This window comes from Sorghum bicolor, chromosome 10 (genome assembly GCF_000003195.3).
Source record: "Sorghum bicolor cultivar BTx623 chromosome 10, Sorghum_bicolor_NCBIv3, whole genome shotgun sequence".
NCBI lineage: Eukaryota > Viridiplantae > Streptophyta > Magnoliopsida > Poales > Poaceae > Sorghum > Sorghum bicolor.
The window spans coordinates 46,258,192-46,281,413 of NC_012879.2; the positions used below are offsets into that span (position 1 = coordinate 46,258,192).

Sequence of the window (23,222 nt, forward strand, 5' to 3'; positions counted from 1 at the left end):
CTGAAGAACTTTCTTGATATAATTTTGTTGACTTAGAAATAGCAAACCAGATTTTCTGTCTCTACTAATTTCCATACCAAGAATTTTCTTAGCACTACCAAGATCTTTCATATCAAACTCACTACTCAATAACTTCTTTAACTTAGTGATTTCAATCTTACTCTTGGCAGCAATCAACATATCATCAACATATAACAACAAATATATAGGTGATCCATTAACATGCTTGATGTATACACAGCTATCATATTTAGATCTTTTACAACTGTGTGAGAACATAAATGAATGAAACCTCTTGTTCCACTAACGAGGGGACTGTTTCAAACCATACAAGGATCGCTTCAACTTGCACACATATTTCTCCTTGCCAGGCACTATGAACCCTTCCGGTTGGTCCATGTATATGTCCTCCTCAAGCTCTCCATGCAAAAACGCAGTCTTCACATCTAACTGCTCAAGCTCAAGATCATGTGAAGCAACAATACTTAGGAAAGTACGAATTGAACTATGTTTTACCACTAGAGAGAATACATCATTATAGTCAACACCCGGAATTGACTATATCCTTTGGCTACTAACCTTGTCTTGTACTTTGGAGGCTCACTTGGAGATAAACCCTCCTTTCTCTTGAAGATCCATTTGTAGTTGATGGTCTTCTTTTTCTTAGGCAAAGGTACTACCTCCCATGTAATGTTCTTCTCAAGAGACTGCATCTCCTCATGCATAGCAGAAATCCAATTCTCACTATCACCACAACGAACAGCCTCTTTGTAGGTTGCCGGCTCATGAACATTCTCCACCTGTTCAGCACAACTCAAAGCATAGTAAGACAAATTACATTCTTCAATGAGACGTTTGGGAGGTACAACTGTCCTTTTTGACTTGCGTTGAGCAATAGGTAAATCCTCCTCTTGCTGCAAAATAGGAGGAGTTTGCTGAACATCATCATGAGCATCATCATCAGCAACATCATTAGCATGGTCATCATGCTCATCAACATGCTCCACCTGCATGTGTATATCATCATCAACATGCTCCACCTGCATGCGCATACACTGCAGCTCTGTTTCTGGAACATGATCTGAGGACAAACTGTCAGTAAACATCACAGATTCGTTGAAAACAACACTTCTGCTCATAAAAGTCTTTCCTGTATCGGGATTCCACAGTTTATAACCCTTGACTCCCGAGCTATAACCAAGAAAAAGACACTTAATAGCTCTAGGCTCTAATTTTCCATTATCAACATGAGCATAAGCAGTGCATCCAAAAACTTTCAACTGTGAATAATCTGCAGGTGTACCAGACCATACCTCAATAGGAGTTTTCTTATTAAGTAACAGGCAGTATTTGCAGCTTCAGCCCAAAACTGCTTGCTCATCCTGGCATTAGACAGCATGCAACGGGCCTTGGATATGATGGTTCTGTTCATACGTTCAGCCACACCATTCTGTTGTGGAGTATGGGGTATGGTGTGATGACGAACAATACCTTCCTGTCTGCAATAATCATTAAAGGCATGCGAACAAAATTCTCCACCATTATCAGTACGAAGCAATTTTACCTTCCTTTCAGTTTGCCTTTCTATCATTACTTTCCAGTTCTTAAAAGCATCAAAAGTATCATCTTTATGTTTCAGAAAATAAGGCCAAACCCTTCTAGAGTAATCATCAATAATTGTAAGCATGTAACGAGCACCACCAAGTGAGGGCTTCTTAGAAGGACCCCACAAATCAGTATGAACATAATCAAGAGTACCTTTTGTGGTGTGAACCGAAGTGTTAAAGTGTGCCTTTTTATGCTTCCCGAAAATACAATGCTCACAAAACTTCATGTTACTCGGAGTGCAGCCCTTCAACAAGTTTCTATTCACCAATTCTTCCATACCAAGTTTACTCATATGTCCCAAACGCATAAGCCAAAGGTTAGTCTTACTAGGTTCATCATTAGTAACAGCGGAAGCAATAGAATCAGAACCAGGTAAAGTACACCCTCTAAGGACATATAAATGTACAGAATTCAGATCACCTTTTAGGCAAACAAGAGAACCTTTAGATACCTTTAGAACGCCATTTGAACCGGAATATTTGTAACCTTCTGCATCTAGCGTGCTCAATGAGATAAGATTTCTAGACATCCCTGGAATATACCTGACATTCTTCAGTGTGCGTGTCATGCCATGATCAGTCTTGATCTGAACTGATCCTATTCCCACGATCTCACATGGGTTATCATCTCCCATCCGCACAACATTCCCTTTCTGCACAGGCTCATATGAACTAAACCAATTTCTGTTAGTGCAAATATGAAATGAACATGCGGAATCAAGAATCCATTCATCATGACTTGCAACACAACCAGCAAATACTACCAGACAATCTCCAGAATCCTCATTAGAAGCAGCAGGAGCAGCAACAGAGACCTTACCAGCCGACTTGTTGTTTTTCTTCTCCTTATTCTTTAGTTTTCTGCAGTCCTCAACATTATGATTTTTCAACTTGCAGTAAACACAGAATTTTTTATTACCAGGCGGCTTGGACTTTGAACGGCCTCTTCCATCGTAGCTCTTGTCACGACTATCATTGGAGTATCTATGCTCAGATCTGCCTCTCACATGCAAAGCTTCGCCCTTGGAGGACGACGACCCGTCATACTGCACCATGCCTTTCATCTTCTCCCTAGACTGGAGAGCCTCATAAACTTCCTTTAGGGTTAGTTCATCACGGCTTAAAAGTATGGTGTCACGGAAATTTGCATACGAATTTGGCAATGAACATAGAAGTAAAAGACCTAAGTCCTCATCATCATACTTCACCTCCATCGACACTAGATCAGCCACGATCTTCTTGAATTCAGCGATGTGGGTCATCACCGAATCCTCCTCCTTCATCTTTAGAGTGAACAGCTTCATCTTCATCTGCATCTTACTGGTTAAATCCTTGGACATACAGATCGATTCTAGTTTCAGCCATAGTTCTGCAGAAGTTTTCTCCTTCAAACACTCCTGCAAAATATCATTATGAAGATATAGCTGGATTAGTGCGAGCGCCTTATGATCCTTGCGGGTCTCCTCAGGAGTCCACTCGGCCTTCCTCTTGCCGAAATTATCCAGCGCCTCATCATAGTCATGAGTCTGCGCCAGAATCCCCCGCATCTTGACTTGCCATAGCGAGAACCGCGTGTCGTAGTTCAACAACGGAAGATCGAACTTCATCGACGTCGACATGAACCCTAACAGCAACCAAAGCTCCAGTACCACTTGTTAGTAATCGACGTATAGAAATATGAAGTAAACGAAATCAATCACAGCGGAGACACATGATTTACGTGGAAAACCCCTCCAATGCGAAGGGGAAAAACCACGGGCGCCAGCCAGCAACTCTTCTCACTATTTTCAAGTGTCGGGTTACAAGTTACAACACCATGCGGTGGCTTACAAGAGAATTAAATATATAGTCATCTTGGTGGAACTCTATTCTGAGCAAATGACTATTCATAGCCTATGCATGCCATCCAACAATATTACTCCATGGCTGTGCGCAAGGAGTGTGATGAAGATCACGCATCTCTCTTGAAGACCATGACCTTGCGAATGTCATGCAACCACATTTCTTTTGCCAACCATAGCCACACAATGTGCATGCAATTCCTTCACGCACATATGCTATTCATAGAGAAAGCATCACGTTGAATTTGGAACACTTCAACAGTTCTGCTGTGGAGGGAAGATACCGAGCGGGAGACCGGAGCGGAGACGCCTCACTCTTGCTCCTACAGTTAGGAAGACGCTGCATCCTTCTTGCCCCGTCACGCAGTTGGATGACGGAGAAGGGGAGGAAGATGGTGATACAGGGCAGCACGCTCCTAGGACCAAGACTTTGACTGCAGTAGTGACGGCAAAGGCTACCCGTAAGGTAAACAAGGCCGCTGTCCCACCAAACACTGAAGCGGCAATCATGATTAAGGAAGTGCCAGAGTCATCTAACCAAGGAGCACAAAAAGTAAGGGCAAACCCTTTTGTTATCGATGTCATACTAAAGGTCATACTATACAAGAACACACTGTGGTTCTCTGTTGTGACATCTGTTGTGGTGACCATGCTACTAAGACTTGCCCAAACATGAAAAAAATGAACGTTACTGCTATACCATGTGGTTATACTATAGAAGGCTTGGGTTTTTATTTTATTCTAGCTGCTGAGAACCCTAAGGTAAACTTATAGGAAAAATCAGCAGTGGTACGTGTTTTGCAAGGTTCTCTTACTGCTGAGCAGTTGGCAGTGGAACTTGAAAAACTACTACCAGGTAAAACTAAGTGGGTGATTGAGGATAAAGGCAAAGATGCCTTCACCAATAATTTCCCATCTTTTGACTTGCTGGATACAATGGTGAACTGCGGACCCATGGACACAAAATCAGTGAAAGGAAGAATTCATTTTGAGAAGGGTGTTGAAAATGATGTCTACAAATATGAGATTGACAAGGTCTGGTAATCAGCTATTTGCCTCTGATCAGCACAGTGCCGCTGGTGGTGTTGTCCAACAAGAGGGTGAAGGTGCTAGTGCTAGGGTCCAGCAAAACAAGCCAGTGAAGGTAAGTAACAAACCAGTGATAGTGCTTTCCTAGAATGGGGTGCCAGCAAATGGTAATGGCTAGTGGAAGGCTAATCTGATGACTTTGAGTGACTCTAGATTCCTTAATAAAATGAGAGCACAAAATGATGGGTCAGTGTTGCCTTTGAGATTAAGTAAGAGGTGTCACACCCAATTTCAAGGAAGAAATTGAATGCATAAACTCATGTGTGCCCATGGATCAATCACACACATAAGTCACAAATTACATATCGATGTCGTGTTTACAACAAACGTAGTCATAACATCACATAGTCTGATACAACAGCAGAATAGAAATAGATAGCTCTCTCTAGGCCATAACATAGGGAAGGTTGACTGGTGAAGCACAAGCCTGAAAGTCCTCCGGGTAGTCCTCATAGCTACCTTCATCTATTACCCATCTAGTATTTTTATCAAAAAAGAAATATAAACAAGCGTGACTACAACAACTTTGTATTCAAACTTTTTTCATTTGAAGTCATCAAATGGGCCATTTGACCAAGTTTGACCTAAGTCAAAGCATTGGTTTTTACAAAAACACCCTTTGACCGAACCCTAGATTGTCCCAAATGGAAAAATCATGAATACAAAGTTTGTTACACTCATCAAGTTCTACATTTTGTATAATGGTCAACTTTTCTTTTAGAAAAGTTTGAACCACTGAATTTTAAATTTTCAAAGAATTCATAGCTTCGCAGCGGTTTCGGAACCCTAGATGGTATCGAATGGAAAAAGTCATGAATACCAATATTGTTCCACTCATCAAAATCTACATTTCATATATAGACCATTTTTGCATTTGACAAAGTTTTGGGAAGGTGTAGTTGAAAATCCACAATTGACACATATAGTTTCATATAGTTTGTGTGAGATTTAAGAATTGGTGGGTATTGTTAACTTAAACTTTCTCAAATGAAAAAGTTGTGTATATAAAAAGTTTAGATCTTGATGATATCTAACAACTTGGTATTCAAAATTTTTTCATTTTAAGTAATTTAGTATGTCATTTGACCAAGTTTGACCAAAACCCGTCTTGGATTTTATAGAAATGTGGTTAGGATTGGCTCAAAATTATCCAAATGGAAAAATGGACAATATATAAAATGTAGATCCTGATGATCTCTAACAACTTTGTATTCAAAATTTTTTCATTTGAAGTCATCAAATGGGCCATTTGACCAAGTTTGACCAAAGTCAAAGCATTGGTTTTTACAAAAACACCCTTTGACCAAACCCTAGATTGTCCCAAATGGAAAAGTCATGAATACAAAGTTTGTTACACTCATCAAGTTCTACATTTTGTATAATGGTCAACTTTTCTTTTGGAAAAGTTTGAACCACTGAATTTTAAATTTTCAGAGAATTCATAGCCTCGCAGCGGTTTCGGAACCCTAGATGGTCTCGAATGGAAAAGTCATGAATACCAATATTGTTCCACTCATCAAAATCTACATTTCATATATATACCATTTTTGCATTTGACAAAGTTGGGAAGGTGTAGTTGAAAATCCACAATTGACACATATAGTTTCATATAGTTTGTGTGAGATTCAAGAATTGGTGGGTATTGTTAACTTAAACTTTCTCAAATGGAAAAGTTGTGTATATAAAAAGTTTAGATCTTGATGATATCTAACAACTTGGTATTCAAAATTTTTTCATTTTAAGTAATTTAGTTTGTCATTTGACCAAGTTTGACCAAGCATTGGTTTTTACAAAAACACCCTTTGACCGAACCCTAGATTGTCCCAAATGGAAAAGTCATGAATACAAAGTTTGTTACACTCATCAAAATTCACAATTCTCAAATATAGTTTCATACAATTCTCAGAATTCGTACATTTTACAACACATACTATTAAACATGACTTTATGTTAAGCCAACACAACAGTGAACTTCTTCTTGACGTTTGACCCTTGGTTATGATCCTGCCGTAACCATGGAGTATCCTCATTGTTTAACAGAATGCTTGGGTCTTTGTTGACTATGAAGGGCGGAATTCGATCATCCCTTTCATAATCGCCTGACATGTCTGACTTGTCCTCAATTCCGACAATGTTTCTTTTCCCAGAAAGGACAATGTGGCGCTTTGGCTCATTGATGATTGAGTGGTCATCATTTTTTCCTCTCTTTGGTTTCGTAGACATATCTTTGACATAGAACACCTGACTCACGTCTGCAGCAAGGACGAATGGTTCGTCTTTGAACCCACTATTGTTAAGGTCCACGGTTGTCATCCCATACTCCTTGTCGACTGTTACCCCACCTCCGGTCATCTTCACCCATTGGCACCGGAACAAAGTAACTTTAAAATTAGTTGCATAGACTAGTTCCCATATGTCTTCTATGCGTCTATAATATGTTTGTCTGTTCCCATTTGGATCCGTGGCATCCACGTGTATGTTGACGGTCCTTAAGTATCAAATTTAATTATCAAATAAATAAAGAAAAGGATCCAAATGAAATCAAGATCTAGACTTAGGGTTTTATCTGACAGAATTCCACGAGTTTTGGTGTTTGTCTATTTCTGCAGGGGGTTATTAGGAAATATGGAGGAAAGGCCCACATGTCAGGATTACGTAAAGATATTAACGTGCTGCACAATTATCTTACATCTAGAAGACTCCAGAAGCCACGAGACCGAAGCGGAGGCGAAACGGGGCCAGAGGCAGGGCGCCCGCCCTGTCCTACTGGGCGCCCGCCCACTTCTTGTGTCCAATCAGGACTCTGCTTTGCGGGAGATTTCCACCGACCTAAAGGATGAATCTAAACCATACAATCTATGTCGGTTTGATCCAATGGCCCATATTCACTTGAAGGGACTATAAAACCAGACCCCCTGGCCCCTGGAGGAGAGAGCCTCTCAACCCTAATTCATTGTTCCATCAAGGGAGAAGAAGCCTCTGATCAAGATTAGAGCCACCACATCAATTAGACATCTAGATTAGCATAGCTACATAGGATTAGAACTAGAAGGAGTCAATCTTCGATTAGTTTCCGGATCTGTCAGGAGGATTCTTGGTAATTCTCTAATTGTGCTTCTAATTACTTTCTAATTATCTTTGTTCTTCAATATTATGAATATGATTTTGTTCTACTTCAATATATTGCTTATGACTTTGCTCTACTTGCTTATATTCAAGATTATATTGTTCCTAGTTTATCATAGTTATGTACTTGGCTTAGTTCGATTTGATCTATATACATGCTTAGGATCGTATAGCGTTTATCCATCGGATCCATGGGTAAATGATAGATATTGTGTAGGCGTGGTGCTTATACCGTATTTATCTGCGATTGTACCCAATATGCCAGATCGTGGGGTGGTTCGTGATAGTGACAGCTTCATTGATTCTTATATAGTCCCCCTCTCGTGTATTGGGGTGGCAGAGCAACATTATTACAGGGGAGTGATTGCTATGTTTCTCATATTCCTTGCTAATATCACTATGCATGGGCGTAGTCTTGTCTCGCAATGATTGCTAAGTATGCTTGCACTAACTATGATATGCTAGACTATATAGTTAAGAATAACTTAGGGAATATTCTTGTAGTTCGTTCTAGTACCATGCTAATGACTTTCTAGAGTATCTAATTGAGGTGCTTATCATATTTATTATGTGGCTAGATCAGATTAGTTATCCTTGTCACTATTATTACTTCATATATCTTTTATGTGACACTTATCCCTGTATGAAGAGTTAGATATAATGTTCTCAATTATACATGCAATGATAGATGCTCAATCTCATATTCTATTCTGTAATCAATAGTGATGATTGCTAATCCCTTCCCAGTGGTAAAAATATAAATAACGATACCTGGAATACTTCCCGGTTAAAATGCTGCATCGGTATTAATCTGTGCGCTTGCGGATCCCATTCATTATTTATTTAGAAGAGCAATTGCATATTTCAATACCGCGTCTCTTATATCATGCTGGGGATGACAACTTGGCTTAAGTGGTGTGAGGGATAGGTTTGGCATTTTTGGCACCGTTACTAGATTTAGAGAACTTAGTCTACTTTTGGTAATGATGTTAAGAATACCCAACAGTGTACACCACTATTTTGGTTGGTGCTCCTTTTATCTTGGCCAACTATGTAAAATGTGTTACCATTTATCTCGTACCCTTTGTACGTGAGGACATGCCATGATAGTTGCCTGGCCAACAAATAAAGCTGCTCATCAATGTTTTCATCACCTTGACATTTTTTGCGCAACCAATCGCCAAAAGTTTCCATGTGCTGACGCATTATCCAAGCTTCATTGTTCCCGGGCCACTAGGACCGTATGAAATCTTTGTGTACCTCAACATATGGTTCCACCAATGAGGAGTTCTGGAGAACAGTGTAGTGTGCTTTATTGAAGTAATCGTCTCCCGTACCAATATATGTTTTCTTCCCAAGTGTTCCCTTTCCGCTGAGTCTGCCCTTGTGTCGAGATTCAGGAATGCCAATTAGGTCAAGGTCTGGAATAAAGTCAACACAGAACTCTATGACCTCCTCTGTTCCGTAGCCCTTGGCAATGCTTCCTTCTAGCCGGGAACGACTATGGACATATTTCTTTAGGACACCCATGAATCTCTCGAAGGGGAACATGTTGTGTAGGAACACAGGACCGAGAATACGAATCTCTTTGACCAGATGAACTAGGAGGTGTGTCATGATATCGAAGAAGGATGGAGGGAACACCAACTCAAAGATGACGAGACATTGAACGACATCATTCTGCAGAGGAGCTAGTTGCTCTGGATTGATTGCCTTTTGAGAAATTGTATTGAGGAATGAACATAGCTTTACGGTGGCTAGACGTACGTGTGGAGGTAAAATTCCTCTTAAAACGACCGGCAGCAATTGCGTCATTAGAACATGACAGTCATGGGACTTCAAGTTTAGGAATTTCTTCTCTGGCACATTAATTATTCCCTTGATATTGGAGGAGAATCCAGATGGGACCTTGATGCTGCTAAGACATTCAAACATGCTTTCCTTCTCTTCTTTGCTCAGAGTGTAGCTAGCAGGGCTTAAGTAATGACGTCCATCATCTGTCTTTTCTGGATGCAGGTTGTCTCGTTCTTTCATGCGCTGCAAGTCTTGTCGTGCTTCAAGTGAATCCTTAGACTTCCCGTAGACACCCATGAATCCGAGCAAGTTCACACAAAGATTCTTTGTCAAATGCATCACGTCGATCGCGTTGCGGACCTCTAGGACATTCCACTAAGGTAGCTCCCAAAATATGGATTTCTTCTTCCACATGGGTACGTGTCTCTTAGCATCCTTGGGAATAGGTTTGCTGCCTCGTCCCTTTCCAAATACCACTTTTATATCCTTGACCATTTCGAGTACATCATCCCCGGTTCGATTGAGAGGTTTGGTCTGGTGGTCTACCTTGCCTTTAAAATGCTTGCCTTTCTTTCGTACTGGGTGGTTCACAGGAAGAAACCGACGGTGGCCAAGGTACACGACCTTTCGATATTTTTTCAAAAATACACAGTCAAGGTCTTCATAACAATGTGTGCATGCATTATATCCCTTGTTTGACTGGCCTGAAAGATTACTCAGAGCTGGCCAATCATTGATTGTTACAAACAGCAATGCTCGCAGGTCAAAGTGCTCTTGTTTGTACTCATCCCACACACGAACTCCTAGTTTGCTCCATAAAAGTTGAAGTTCCTCAACTAATGGCCTTAGGTAGACATCTATGTCATTGCCAGATTGCTTCGGTCCTTGGATAAGCACCGACATCATAATAAACTTCCGCTTCATGCATAGCCATGGAGGAAGGTTGTAGATACATAGAGTAACTGGCCAAGTGCTGTGACTACTGCTCTACTCACCGAAAGGATTCATACCATCTGTACTTAAGGCGAACCGCAAGTTTCTAGCATGATCTGCAAAATCTAGGAATTCTTTGTCTATCGCTCTCCACTGGGATCCATCGGCAGGGTGTCTCAGCATATTGTCTATCTTACGGTCTTCTTTAAGCCACCGCAACAACTTTACATTGTCCTTATTTCTGAACAGACGTTTTAATCGTATTATTATAGGAGCATACCACATAACCTTGGCAGGAATTTTCTTCCTATGACGTTCTACACCCTCAACATCGTCAGGATCATCTCGTCTAATCTTATACCGTGATGCCTTACATACTTGACATGCATCCAAATTCTCGTATTCCTCCCCACGGTAGAGGATGCAGTCATTAGGACATGCGTGTATCTTCTGGATTTCTAATCCCAAAGGGAAGACAACCTGTTTTGCTTCATACGTAGTGGTGGGCAATTCGTTGCCTTTCGGAAGCATCTTTTTTATGATCTTCAATAACTGCCCAAATGCCTTGTCAGATGTACCATTTTTTGCCTTCCATTGTAGTAATTCTAGTGTGGTACCCAGCTTTTTTGCCCCTCTTCAGCGGTGGGATATAGCGATTTCCTGTGGTCCTCTAGCATGCGCTCGAACATGGCTTTCTCTTTATCACTTTCACATTCTCTTTGTGCATCACAGATGGCATCACCAAAAGCATCATCGCCCCGATCATCTTCTGCCGCTACCTCTTCTTCATTATCTCCCCCCATTGCAGCATCATTGAAGCCACCGTACTGAGCAATAATATTGGCATAGTCCAATTCTTCTTCTTCTTCTTCACCTTCATCCATTATAATCCTGCTTTCTCCATGTTTGGTCCAACAAATATAGTTTGGTACGAAACCAGACTTTAATAAGTGTGAATGAAGAGTTCTTGAGTTAGAATATTCCGTCAAATTCTTGCACACGGCACATGGACAGCACATGAAACCGTCCCTATTATTTATCTCGGCCACACTTAAGAAATAGTGCACGCCATTAATGAACTCTTCGGAGCGTCGATCGGCATTATACATCCAATTACGTGTTACCATCTGCATTAAATATAACATATATATTATGAAAACCATACACACATATAGTTTCTCATCTTATTGCACAACATGTCTAAGATACATAGTTGATTAATTCAGGAAAGCTTGGCTACAACAAATATAATCGCAACTAGCACAAAAAAAACCAAAACTAAAATACACTTAAGCAATATAATTAGTTCGCGTCCGATCCCAACTATAATAGATAGATCATTCGCTTGATCAGCATCATTGAACTCCTTTTGTCGGCTCACTGCCTCACCACCTTCAGCCTCAACCACCTGTGCAAAAGATTTCTTAATGTGTTCAATGTATTCTTCCTCCCAGTACCAACCTGTACATCCGCCGGTACCGTCCCACTGAAATTAAAAGAGAGAATCAAAAGTTTAATTAATATCATTTAAAAAATATGCACATATATGCAAATGTCTGGAAATAACTCACATTACGATCTGGACACTTGTAGCATATACGACCCTTGTTTACTCCCTCTTTCGACACTTTGTACTCCATCAAAATCTTCTGCCCACACTTGCCACAAGTAATGAGAGAGAGTTCCGAACGGTATCGCTTTTGAACCCGTTGAGAGACCGAAGACCCGGTCACGGTTGCCATCTACTATCCATACTCAATTTTTAAAAAATTATAAATTCCACATTTACTAGTAAACATGTATGATACAATGGACATTATGTAGTAATAAAAATAAATCAAGTGATATTAACAAACCAATTAATTTGAACTATCCTACTTTCTAAGATCATAAAAAGATACTATAATTCATTCTTGCAAACTACATTAATACTAGGTCAACCATGAAATATGATATATATATATGGATACTAATTCATGTAAATGATTCAAAATAACAAAGTGGATTTGAGCTAAAAAATGATGAGAACATCGCAAGCCAAAAACAACATGAAAAAGACAAGAAAGGCTGAAGTTAGTCACCTCCAAGCATGAAGAGACGATGATGGAGTCGAAGAAGATCAACGATGGGCGTTGGAGATGAAGAACAAATGAAGAACAAGCAAAAAGAAGCTCCAAGAACAACAATGGTGCTCTCGGTTTCAAATGGGCAGAGGGGAGGAGGGAGCCGGCCTATAAACCGGACCTTTAGCACCGGTTCAGGGCAACAACCGGTGCTAAAGGGTCACCCTTTAGCACCGGTTTGTGTTACAAACCGGTGCTAAAGGCTTTGCCTCGGCCCATGGCACTGGCCGGTGCTAAAGGGGACCCTTTAGCACCAGTTTGTAACACGAACCGGTGCTAAAGGGTCCCTGCCCCGACAGCACCTGTCAGTAGCCGTTGGGCAGGACCCTTTAGCACCGGTTCTTGTTACGAACCGGTGTTAAAGGGGCCTTTAACCCCGGGCCGCAAAAAGGCCGAGGTTTTTGGTCATTTTGAGCATCGACCAATGCCTCATTCGGTAGTAGTGGAAATGCCATGAGTGTCAAATACATGGTAATTTTATACATCAGCCCCATGAGCCATTACATCCAACAAATATGTGTTGGCCATTCGAAATGTGGGGAATGGATGTAGTTGGGCCGATAAATCCACATCCTCCAAGGGACACAAGTTTATCCTTGCCGCGACTGATTACTTCTCGAAGTGGGCTGAAGCTGTAGCACTAAAAGAGGTCAAAGCGGAGAATGTAGAAAATTTTATAAGGACTAAGCTCATATATAGATTTGGAGTTCCGGCTCGGATGATATCTGATAATGGGCCAAACTTTAAAAATAGGCAAATAGAGAAGATGTGTGCCAAATTTAAAATCAAGCACCACTTCTCCACAGGATATAATCCGGCGGCTAATGGTCAAGCCGAGGCATTCAATAAAGTGCTATGTAAACCGCTTAAAAAGGTAGTCTCGCAGAATAAGAGACATTGGCATAAAAAATTACTCCAGTCTTTGTGGGCGTATAGGACCACGACTCGGACGCCAACAAAAATGACCCCTTACTCGCTTGTATATGGCGGAGAGGCTGTCCTACCATTGGAGGTGCAAATTGCTTCCCTAAGAGTTGCTATCCAAGAGGATCTCAATGAAGACGAGTCTGCAAAATTACGCTTGAAAGAATTAGATAACCTCAAAGAATCACGACTTCGTGCGTTGCAAAACTTAGAGGCATACCAAGCTAGAATGTCGAAAGCCTTTGACAGGCGTGTAAAGAGAAGATCGTTTAAAGAAGGAGACTTAGTTCTCGCGGTCATCCGACCCATGAATATTACTCATAGGATGCAAAGCAAATTCGAGCCTAAATGGGAAGGCCCATACATTGTCAAAGATGTCTACTCAAGTGGCGCTTATAGGATTACATCTCCGGATGGCGAATATTGCCCGCCACCGGTAAATGAAAAATTTCTAAAGCGTTACTATGCATAAAAGAAAATATATATATTCATATCGCTCCGTCGCTACATGAGCTTAAATTGTAGTGTAAAAAATCCTCCTTTTGCTTCACGAGGCTAAACTGAAAGCAAAGCTAAAAAAAATTTTAACATCCTCCTTCGCTTCATGAGGTTAAACTGAAAGCAAAGCTAAACAGAAAATATATATATTCATATCGCTCCGGTGCTACATGAGCCTAGACTGTTAGCAAAAAAAAATGCTCCATCACTACAAGAGCCTAAACTGTTAGCACCAAAAAATATGTAGCTCCATGAGTCCAAAGTTTAGACTCTAAAATGTAAAAAAAAAAATGCTTTATAGCTTTATGAACTTAAACTGACGAGACATGAGGGATCTAAAAGTGTGCTCCTTCATGAGCTTAAACTGAAACAGAGAGAACATGGCTCCATTGCCGGATGGGCCTAAACTGTTGGCATGAAAAATAAAAAAGAGCTAATGCATCAAGAGCTTGATGCAACAAAAATGCTCGAGGGCCCTTAAATTCGAATTCTGACCATAGACAGAACATTTGAAAGGTCAGGCAACAAATACAACACTTGGCCTCAATATAACGTGAGATTATGCTCCAATACTCGACGAAAGTTATATATACACATGAAAATACGTGTGTGAATCAAGTGCCCAAAAAATATGTTTTCTAAACAAAGGGAAAGGGTGTCAAAAAAAATTCTCAAGCTAGTTTCGAGCTCCAGATCCGTCAACATACACGGAATAGTTTCCGCATCTACACCTCGAGGGGGCATCTGTTGACATCAATTTTGGCCCACCCAAAATACAAGGAAATATTGATACTATATGAAATAAAAATATATAAATAGTCAAATGCCACTTGATGGTCAAAAGTAAAAAAAATAATGAAGTATGTAAATCATAAAATAATATAGTTGAAAAGAAAAATGAAATTAATATGATAAAATCTTGGCTATCAAATTTAGTGCATCCAAATATGCATGATATGTGAAAGCAAATATACCCTTTATATATTGTGTACCATATACACTAATGTGAATATGTGAAGGAAAATATATTTTGCAATTCCATGCATAAACCATCTACCAAGTGTATAACGTGATGGATGATAATGGAAAAGGTAAAAAAGGAAATAGTAAAACAGAATAGAAGCAAATATATCTACGTATGCATGCATGTTGGTCAGCTACGATTGCACACATACATGGGTTGATCCAAACATGGACCATGCAAATATATATATGCGTACGTGTGTGGATACGAAACAACTAGTGTATAGCACATACATGCATGCAGTGGCCAGGAGATAGCCCATTTCCTATTTTTCTTAATCGCGTGAATGAAAGAATAAAATAAATAATTCAAGTGCCAGTTGTCATGCGAGGGAGGAGCTTTTTTCGAGACCACGCCGAACCGCGCGTTTTTCATTAAGCAGAAAAGAGTTTGGTACAGCAGCAGAAGCGGGGGAGCGGTAATGACAGATTACCCAAGCCCCGCAGAGCAAACACTAGAAACCCGAGCAAGACATCGGTCGATTACAAAAGTAAAGAGGAAACGCTAGAGAAGACCCAGAGCAGGCGCCGGCGCCCTCAAGCCGTGGAGAGCATAAGCGCCAACTGCCGGCACCCTGCGGAGACCCAGGTGGCGCCTTGGCTGCCAATCGCCTGAGCCAGCTCCAGCGGCGATGAGCGACCACCGTTGAAGGTTCTTTCGTTCCACTCTTTCCAGATCATCCAGCCCACGAGAAACACGAAGGAGTCAAAACCCCGTCGTAACGCCTTGGGCAACAGTTTTCTAGCCCGCAGCCACCAATGGATCGCAGGTTCCTCAGAGACGATGACGACTTCGTCCAGGTGTAGCTTACGGAGCCAGATGTGCCAAACCTCCCTGCTGAAGCTGCACCCGATGAGAATGTGATCCATGGTCTCCGGCTCTTGATTGCACATGACGCAAAGATTTGAGGGCTGCAGGCCGTGTTGAAATCTCCGATCCCCCGTCCAGCACCTCCCATGCAAGCATAGCCAAAAGAAGAAGCGGACACGGTGAGGGGCCGCCGTCTTCCACAGCAATTTGGCTCCTAGTACCGGCGATGAACCAAGGAACATGCCTCCGTAGGTCGAAGCCGCGGAGTACGAATGATCCTTGGAGAATCTCCAGGAGAAGGTATCTGGCTCGTCCGAAAGCTGGACATCCTCTAAGAGATCGCAGAGGTGGCTAAACTCCAGAAGGAACTGAGCAGTGAAGGAACCAGCTAGGTGACTCACCCAGGCATTCCCCTGCAAGGCCTCATGAACTGTGGATTTGATCTTCCTTGGGCACAGTGCCGCAAACACAGTGGGCGCCGCGGCTTGGATGCATTTGCCATGCAGCCATCTATCTGTCCAGAAGAAGGTGGATTTTCCATTTCCCAGGTTGAACGTGGTTGCCGCCTGGAACAAAGCAAGCGCGGCGCGCTCTTTGGAAGCCGGTGCACGGCCTTCAGTGTGGTCCTTCCAGACCCACCGTACGCGCAAGGCAATCCCAGAGCGTGCGAGGTCCGAGATGCCGAGTCCACCCAAGTCCCTTGGCCTGCAAACCATGCCCCAAGCCACCTTGCAGCGCCCTCCCGACACCGCTCACCCCCAGACCAGATGAAGGCCCTTCGAAGCTTGTCAATCGCTGCCACTGCCCAAGGTGAGAGGCACAGGGCGATTGCAGTGTGTACGGGGACTGCCGACAGGGTCGCCTTGACCAGCGCTGTCCGTCCGGCCGCATTGAGCAGATTACCTTTCCAACCCGGAATATGAGATGCGACTTTATCGATAAACGGCTGCTCCTGCGCCCTTTTTAGCTTATACACTGACAGTGGTATTCCTAGGTATCGAGTGGGGAAATCCTCTACCCTGCATGAAAGGGTGTCAATCATCACCGCCATCTGTTGCTCTGAACAGTTCAGCGCAGTTGCGACGCTTTTTTCCAGGTTGGCAAAGAGGCCCGATGCCAAACCGAAAATGTTCAGAGCCGCCTTGACAGCCAGCAGGCTAGGAACGTCTGGGGTGACGAAAAACACCAGGTCGTCGGCAAATAAGGATGCCCTGGTGCCATTCAGTCCCGGTACTTGCAGTAGAAGCCCTCTCTGGTCTACCCACCGTAAAAGGTGGTTGAGCGTTTCCATAACCAGCACGAACAACATGGGTGAGAGTGGATCGCCTAACGTAGTCCCCTTGCATGGCAGATTCTTCTCCCTGGACGGCCATTCAGCAGTACTTTAGTACTAGATGAAGCAAGTATTCCTGATATCCAGTTGCGCCAGCGTTGGCCAAAGCCCATGTGCTCTAGAGTCTCCAGTAAGAAATTCCAAGCGACGTTGTCAAAGGCCTTCGCGATATCCACTTTGAGCAGAACGCACGGTGTCTGATGCCTGTGGATCTCCACGCACGCCAACTGGACGTTTCTGAAGTTGTCATGGATGCTGCGAGGGTGGAGCTCATAAGCGTGCCTTGCATGTTCAAATTAACTGAGTCAAGAACCAGTCGATCAGTTCTCCTATATACGCTGCCTACAAGACCAAATCCCGGTCTGCATGTTCAAACGGAGTCAAGAGGAAGGAAACTTCCAACGAGCAGCGCGAACGCGAAAATTCAAACTCCAGAGCTGGCCTCATTAGCGATTGAAGTTGAATAAGAAGAGCGCCAAATCTCCTGGCAACCACTCCCGCCGACGGCATAATTAGCGCTAATACGAAATCAAACGAGAAGGCGCCATGCACACCTGGTAACTACTCCCGCGCTACTTTCAGCTTGGACAGGATTCAAAACAGTAGGGCGCCCTCGTCCAGATCGAATGAAAGAGCGCCAGAATGGCCAGGAACCGCTAGCTACTCTGCCTATTATGATGAAAACGGTACGGATATTTTCCGACCGTATTCGAGACCGAATTCGTTTAGAGAGGTTCAGATCTGTCTGTATCTGAGTCCGAATGTTTAACATCCGATACCGTATCCGTATCCGAATACTTAAATCGTATATTTATAATGTCGACATCCAATCATATCTTATCCGACATCATTGACATTATCCGTATTCGAATCCGAATCCGACCAGAAATATGAAAACAAATATGATATCGGTGATATCCGTCTGTATCCGATCTGTTTTCATCCCTGCTGCCTATAAATAGCAGGCCACCAGAAGCGCTAAAAAAGGAGGAGACGCTCATATTCTAGAGTGCCGCCAGGCTGCTTCGGTGCCCACATACGCCACCAGGCTGCCGCTGCCATATTCCAAACAACCGCTGTGCTGCATATCTGCCGCTCCATCTGATGCCCCGGAGAGGAGCTCGTGGTGAACGCCGCCGTCGCTGCACGCCGGAATTCCTGGAAGGTGAGAAAAGAGCCTCATGGCGCTCTTCTGATCCTCTTCCCCCTCTTCATCTTTAGAGCTCCACGGCGCTCGGATCAACACCATGATCAAGGCCTTACGTGCAGCTTCACTCTCTTGAGTTAGTTGCCATGAGATGTTGCAAGCCCCCATGCTAGATTTGTCATACAAACTGGACAGGGAAGAGCATCGTTCCCACGAACGAGAGCTGTGCTCATCATCTCCATGATCAAGGCCTCATATGCGGCTTGGCTCCATCGAGCAAGTTGCCATGAGATGTTTCAAGGCCCCAAGCCGAATTTGTCATATAAACCGGATAGAGAAGAGCGCTGTTCTACGGAACAAGTGCTAAAATCACCAACATACCAAAAGATGTGGCTCGCGGCGCTCCGCACATGGATCTAAGTCAACAAAGATCCTTGCCTGGGAGTTGCACGGGAGAAACTCAAATTTCATGTCAAGCATTGCCTAAAATAGAGCGGTTACAGGATATATATATATATATATATATATATATATATATATATATATATATATATATATATATATATATATATATATATATATATATATATATATATATATATATATATTATCAATTAGCTAGCTAGCATGTGCACGTATATGTGTATACTGAACTCCATGAAGTGCATATCCTGTCCATGCATCCTTGCCAAATAACGGCCAAGATAAATAGATGAGTGCCAATCTAATATTGCACAAAGTCAACATATATACTACATCCATATATATTTAATAAATTTTACAGTGATAAAATCATATAGCCATCTTCATAGTTTTATCTTAGTGAAAAGTCGGGAGTCCATGCCGTAGGATCAAACATACCCATCTGCATGCATCTTAGGATAAAACGGATTCTAAATAAAGAAGCAAATCTCTGCCTATGTATTGCCCTAGCAGCATGCCATCCATGCACCTGTGGCAGACTATAAACTCTAGCTGACATCCGCTAAGCCCCATACTGAAAAGCAATTTTATCCCAAAATAGCTCAAGCCATGCATGTCACTAGTAAAATTAGTATAAAAAATATATGGATTGTGTATCTGCAAGTTCATACAGTCCAGAACCATATAATAAAAATAACAAAATTGGTTCATTTATGCTAGATATCATATATACCTTGGTTAAGCCATAGATATCAAATCAATTAAATTAAACTAAATAAGATTAGATACCCATGCTATGGCTGCTTATGCCAATCAACCTGCTACAGCACCATGATCAAATAGACAAAACGCTACAGATGTTAAGGCGGACTTAACCAAGCATCACCATACCTTCTAATCCGTGCATTAGGGGTAAATCAAATGCTATGTCTTGACTAGACTGCATCCAGGAAATACCATGTCTATTAAGTCATAAATATCAAATAAAATCAAATTAAACTAAATTAAACAAGATCAAATACCATGTCGTGAGCATGATTGAGTAAATTGCACGCGCCACGGCCAAGTCCGGCGCTGCAACATATCTCTCTAAGTCTCTACCTCTGGCCAAAAGAAATATGGCATCATATGCCAAATGCATCTACATGGATAAGCATATGCCAAATTAAGTTATCAAATAATCTAAAATTAGACTACCACATTTAGTCTTCAAGATTATTACGTGCATATATACATGATATAATGCATCAAAGAAATGTCGAAACTAATTGCCACGTCTCATGGCTTAACTCATGTAACCAAATATTCATAAAAGCATGCATGTGTTAAATATATATGCATATCATAGTTTCCCAAAAAGCTAGAGAAGCTAGCGACTATATGTTAGCTCCTCAACAAATGAATGTCATTCTTAAAGAAGACGACCATATCGTCAAGTGCAAGACATGTGCATACATCCGTCTGCGACTACAGGATAATGAAGACTATTGTTCTCCTTTTGGTAGTTTGTAATAGAAAGCCGTATGATGTAATCTTCTTTTCCATGTACTCATGTTGGAACTCTTAATCAGGGGTGTTCTCTTCGGAGATGTAATTAACATAATTTTTATAAAAATATAAGAATTATGGAAGTATGGACTCGCAATACCTGTTTCTTTTATATTATCCCATGTAAATTTAAATTTGTCTCTGCTGACGCGGAGGCGGGCCATTCCCGCCCGTTTCCACGCCATCAGATTCTGGCACGCCTAGTGGGACATACTTCTCCCCTCATCTTCGAGTTCCAACATGATTACATCATATGGCTTTGACCCAAAATGTCAAATGAAATTATATTATATGCACATAGAAATTTGCATTGAAGAAAACTCATATATGGTTTTCTTATATGAAGGTATGGCCGGACGTGTTCAAGAGTTCGTCACCATCCGCATTGGTTCCCTTTGGGTCGATGTTCCCATGGGTCCCGCTCATGTCTCCAACAGCGCAAGTTCGCTCAACACCACAGCTGCATCGCCAGTTGTTGCTGCTGAAGACCAGGAAGTCAACTCCAAGCCTACAGAAGGCTTCACTCCTGTTGTGACCAAAGCTGCCAAGCGGAGGCAAGAAGAGCTGCTGCTAATGCAAGGATGGCAGCCTTCAATGAATGTGCTACCAGCTGGCGCAAGGCTGTGCCTACCAACTCGGTAGCTCCTAGCTCCTCCAAGCCCAACGGCGTCACACCCTCGAGCTCCAAAATGGCGCCAAATTTCCGCTCAACCACATTAGGGGAATGGCCTGTTCGTGCTAAAAAGGCACCATCTCCCAAGCCGACTTCGCCAAGGATGTCATCAACATCAACCCCAAAGATAGAGGGGGCGATGCCATTGTCTGCCACTCCTGCCCCAAGCATATTGGGGGCATCACCGATGAAGACTGCTCCAACCACAACTCTCCCACTTCCAAGTAAGGGGATCGTGTTGCGGGGTTCTCCTCGAAACCCACAACCCAGCAACAAGGAAACAACTTCTATTAGCAAAGGGAAGACCATAATGATAGAAAATAATTCATCATTCAAGCCTGATGACAACCCATCTCACTCCATGGACCAAGAAAAGACGTTTATGGTCAGTGGGAATGAAATCCTAGTCACAGACACATCCTCAACCACAAAAGTAGAGCACTTCCTGCGAGATGTCCGGAGCAAGGAGTCTAAGACCCTCATTGTTGGTTTAGATACTGAGTGGTTTGAGTGAGACAACAAGAAAATAGCCCTTATTCAGAAATGTGTTGGCAAGAAGTGTCTTCTTTTCAAGGTTGGCCACGCCGGCATCATCCTCGATGATCTCAAAAGTTTCCTTGTAGACAAAAACCATGTTTTCGTTGGCGTGGCAATCGCTAACGACCTGGATCGGCTACAGGAAGCACTACAAGACCTTAGACCTTCTATGACTAACTAATTATGACAAATACAGTGTTTTTCATGTCACTATACCTCTTCTATGACACTGCAGTGACGTTATGGTTGTAGTCATAGAAGGTGGGTCACAATCCCCCTTTTGTGACCAACAGACCCATTTGTCATTACTAGTGACAATTGCACGCATTGTCATCAGATTATGACAATAGTATTTGTCACTATATTTGTCATAATACGTTAGACGAGATGATGACAAGTGTCCAAGGAGCTGACATGGCATATGACGTGGCACAAATAGTACGACAAAAATAATTGTCATAAAAATAAATTCGGCCCAATTAAAGCATGGGCTGGTTTTACAATTATATTTCAAATAGGCCTATTTAGCCCATGGGCTAGCCAGCCAATTTTGCCCCACTTAGTAGCAACTTATTTATTTTTTCAACATAAGCCCAATAACATTCCAGTCCGGTTTGCATTCAATACTACAACCCAGTTTACATCCAATATTACAACCCAAGCCCATATAAAGAATCATCATAAATCAACACAACAGCAGTAGCCAGTAGATCACTTTCTTCAACTAATGGTTCACACAACCATACAATAGTTCAATAAATCAACAACCATACAATGGTTCATACATCCATCCATTAAATCCATCAATTACCAGCCATACCAAACATACTTCCATCAAATTAAAAGAAGTAGTCATATTTCAGTCACTACAACAACAGCAGCACCATGGCAGCGTAAGTTTTGGTCATCCAGTCATAGCAAAAGCAGCAGCATGGCAGCAGGGCAAGTTCTAGTTAGCAGCAGCTCACCAACAGCAGTAGCAACACTCCGGGCACATTTCCAGACACTGCAACAATAGGATAGATCACTATACCACTAATAGAATTAGCACACTACTCCAATGATGCCAAAAGGATGAAAACATGGTGTTGGACTCCAGTCAGTCACACCACACTTCACAAATCACTAAAATGAGTCCAACAACCTGCAAAGAACATGGTGTCAAAATTAAGAAATGAACACACCATCTCTAAGTCTAATACCTAGTAATCAGAACTTTTAGTTAAAAAACTTATATAAGTTCATTTGATTCCAGTACTGTTAAAAAATAGGAGGTCAAAGTTTGCTCTATACCTTTGTATTTTTCTTGCTTCCGAAATGTATAAAACAAAATGAGATTGCTCTTCGCACGTTTTTCCTAGACATGAAACAATTGTGTAGCATTAGTAATATAGCTAATCAGGCAAAAATGAGAACAATCAGGTTGATACACTACTATCTTAAAGCTCTGAAATGCTAATTCTATACTATTGCACATATTCAACTAAGAGCAATATTGCTTAACATTCAGTGTATCATTCTTTAGAATAAAACTTCAATACTACAGTACACAATGAGTAGTGTAACCAAGAAATCCCAATTAGTGTCCAGGAAAAGGTTTCAAATGGGAAAATCATTTAACTGTCAAGCAGGAAATCAATGGTGTCCAATAAAAATTCTAGTGTTCTGAAACAATCACATCTGCTTAAAATGTTGTCAAGTGGGCAAGCAAACCCACTTCAAATTTCAGCCATATAATTCTGGTTTCTGAATCAGTATAGTTTCACTTTAGTTTTGTCTTAGATCTAAAGCA

The 23,222-nt window shown here is 41.8% G+C and overlaps 1 long non-coding RNA gene across 1 annotated transcript; it reads right to left on the minus strand.

Annotated features, from left to right (window-relative positions):
- On the minus strand, positions 22,150–22,904 carry LOC110431370. The gene is made up of 2 exons (XR_002448869.1): positions 22,724–22,904; positions 22,150–22,436 (listed from the first exon to the last, which is right to left on the minus strand). It is a non-coding gene; the product is annotated as an uncharacterized LOC110431370 (long non-coding RNA).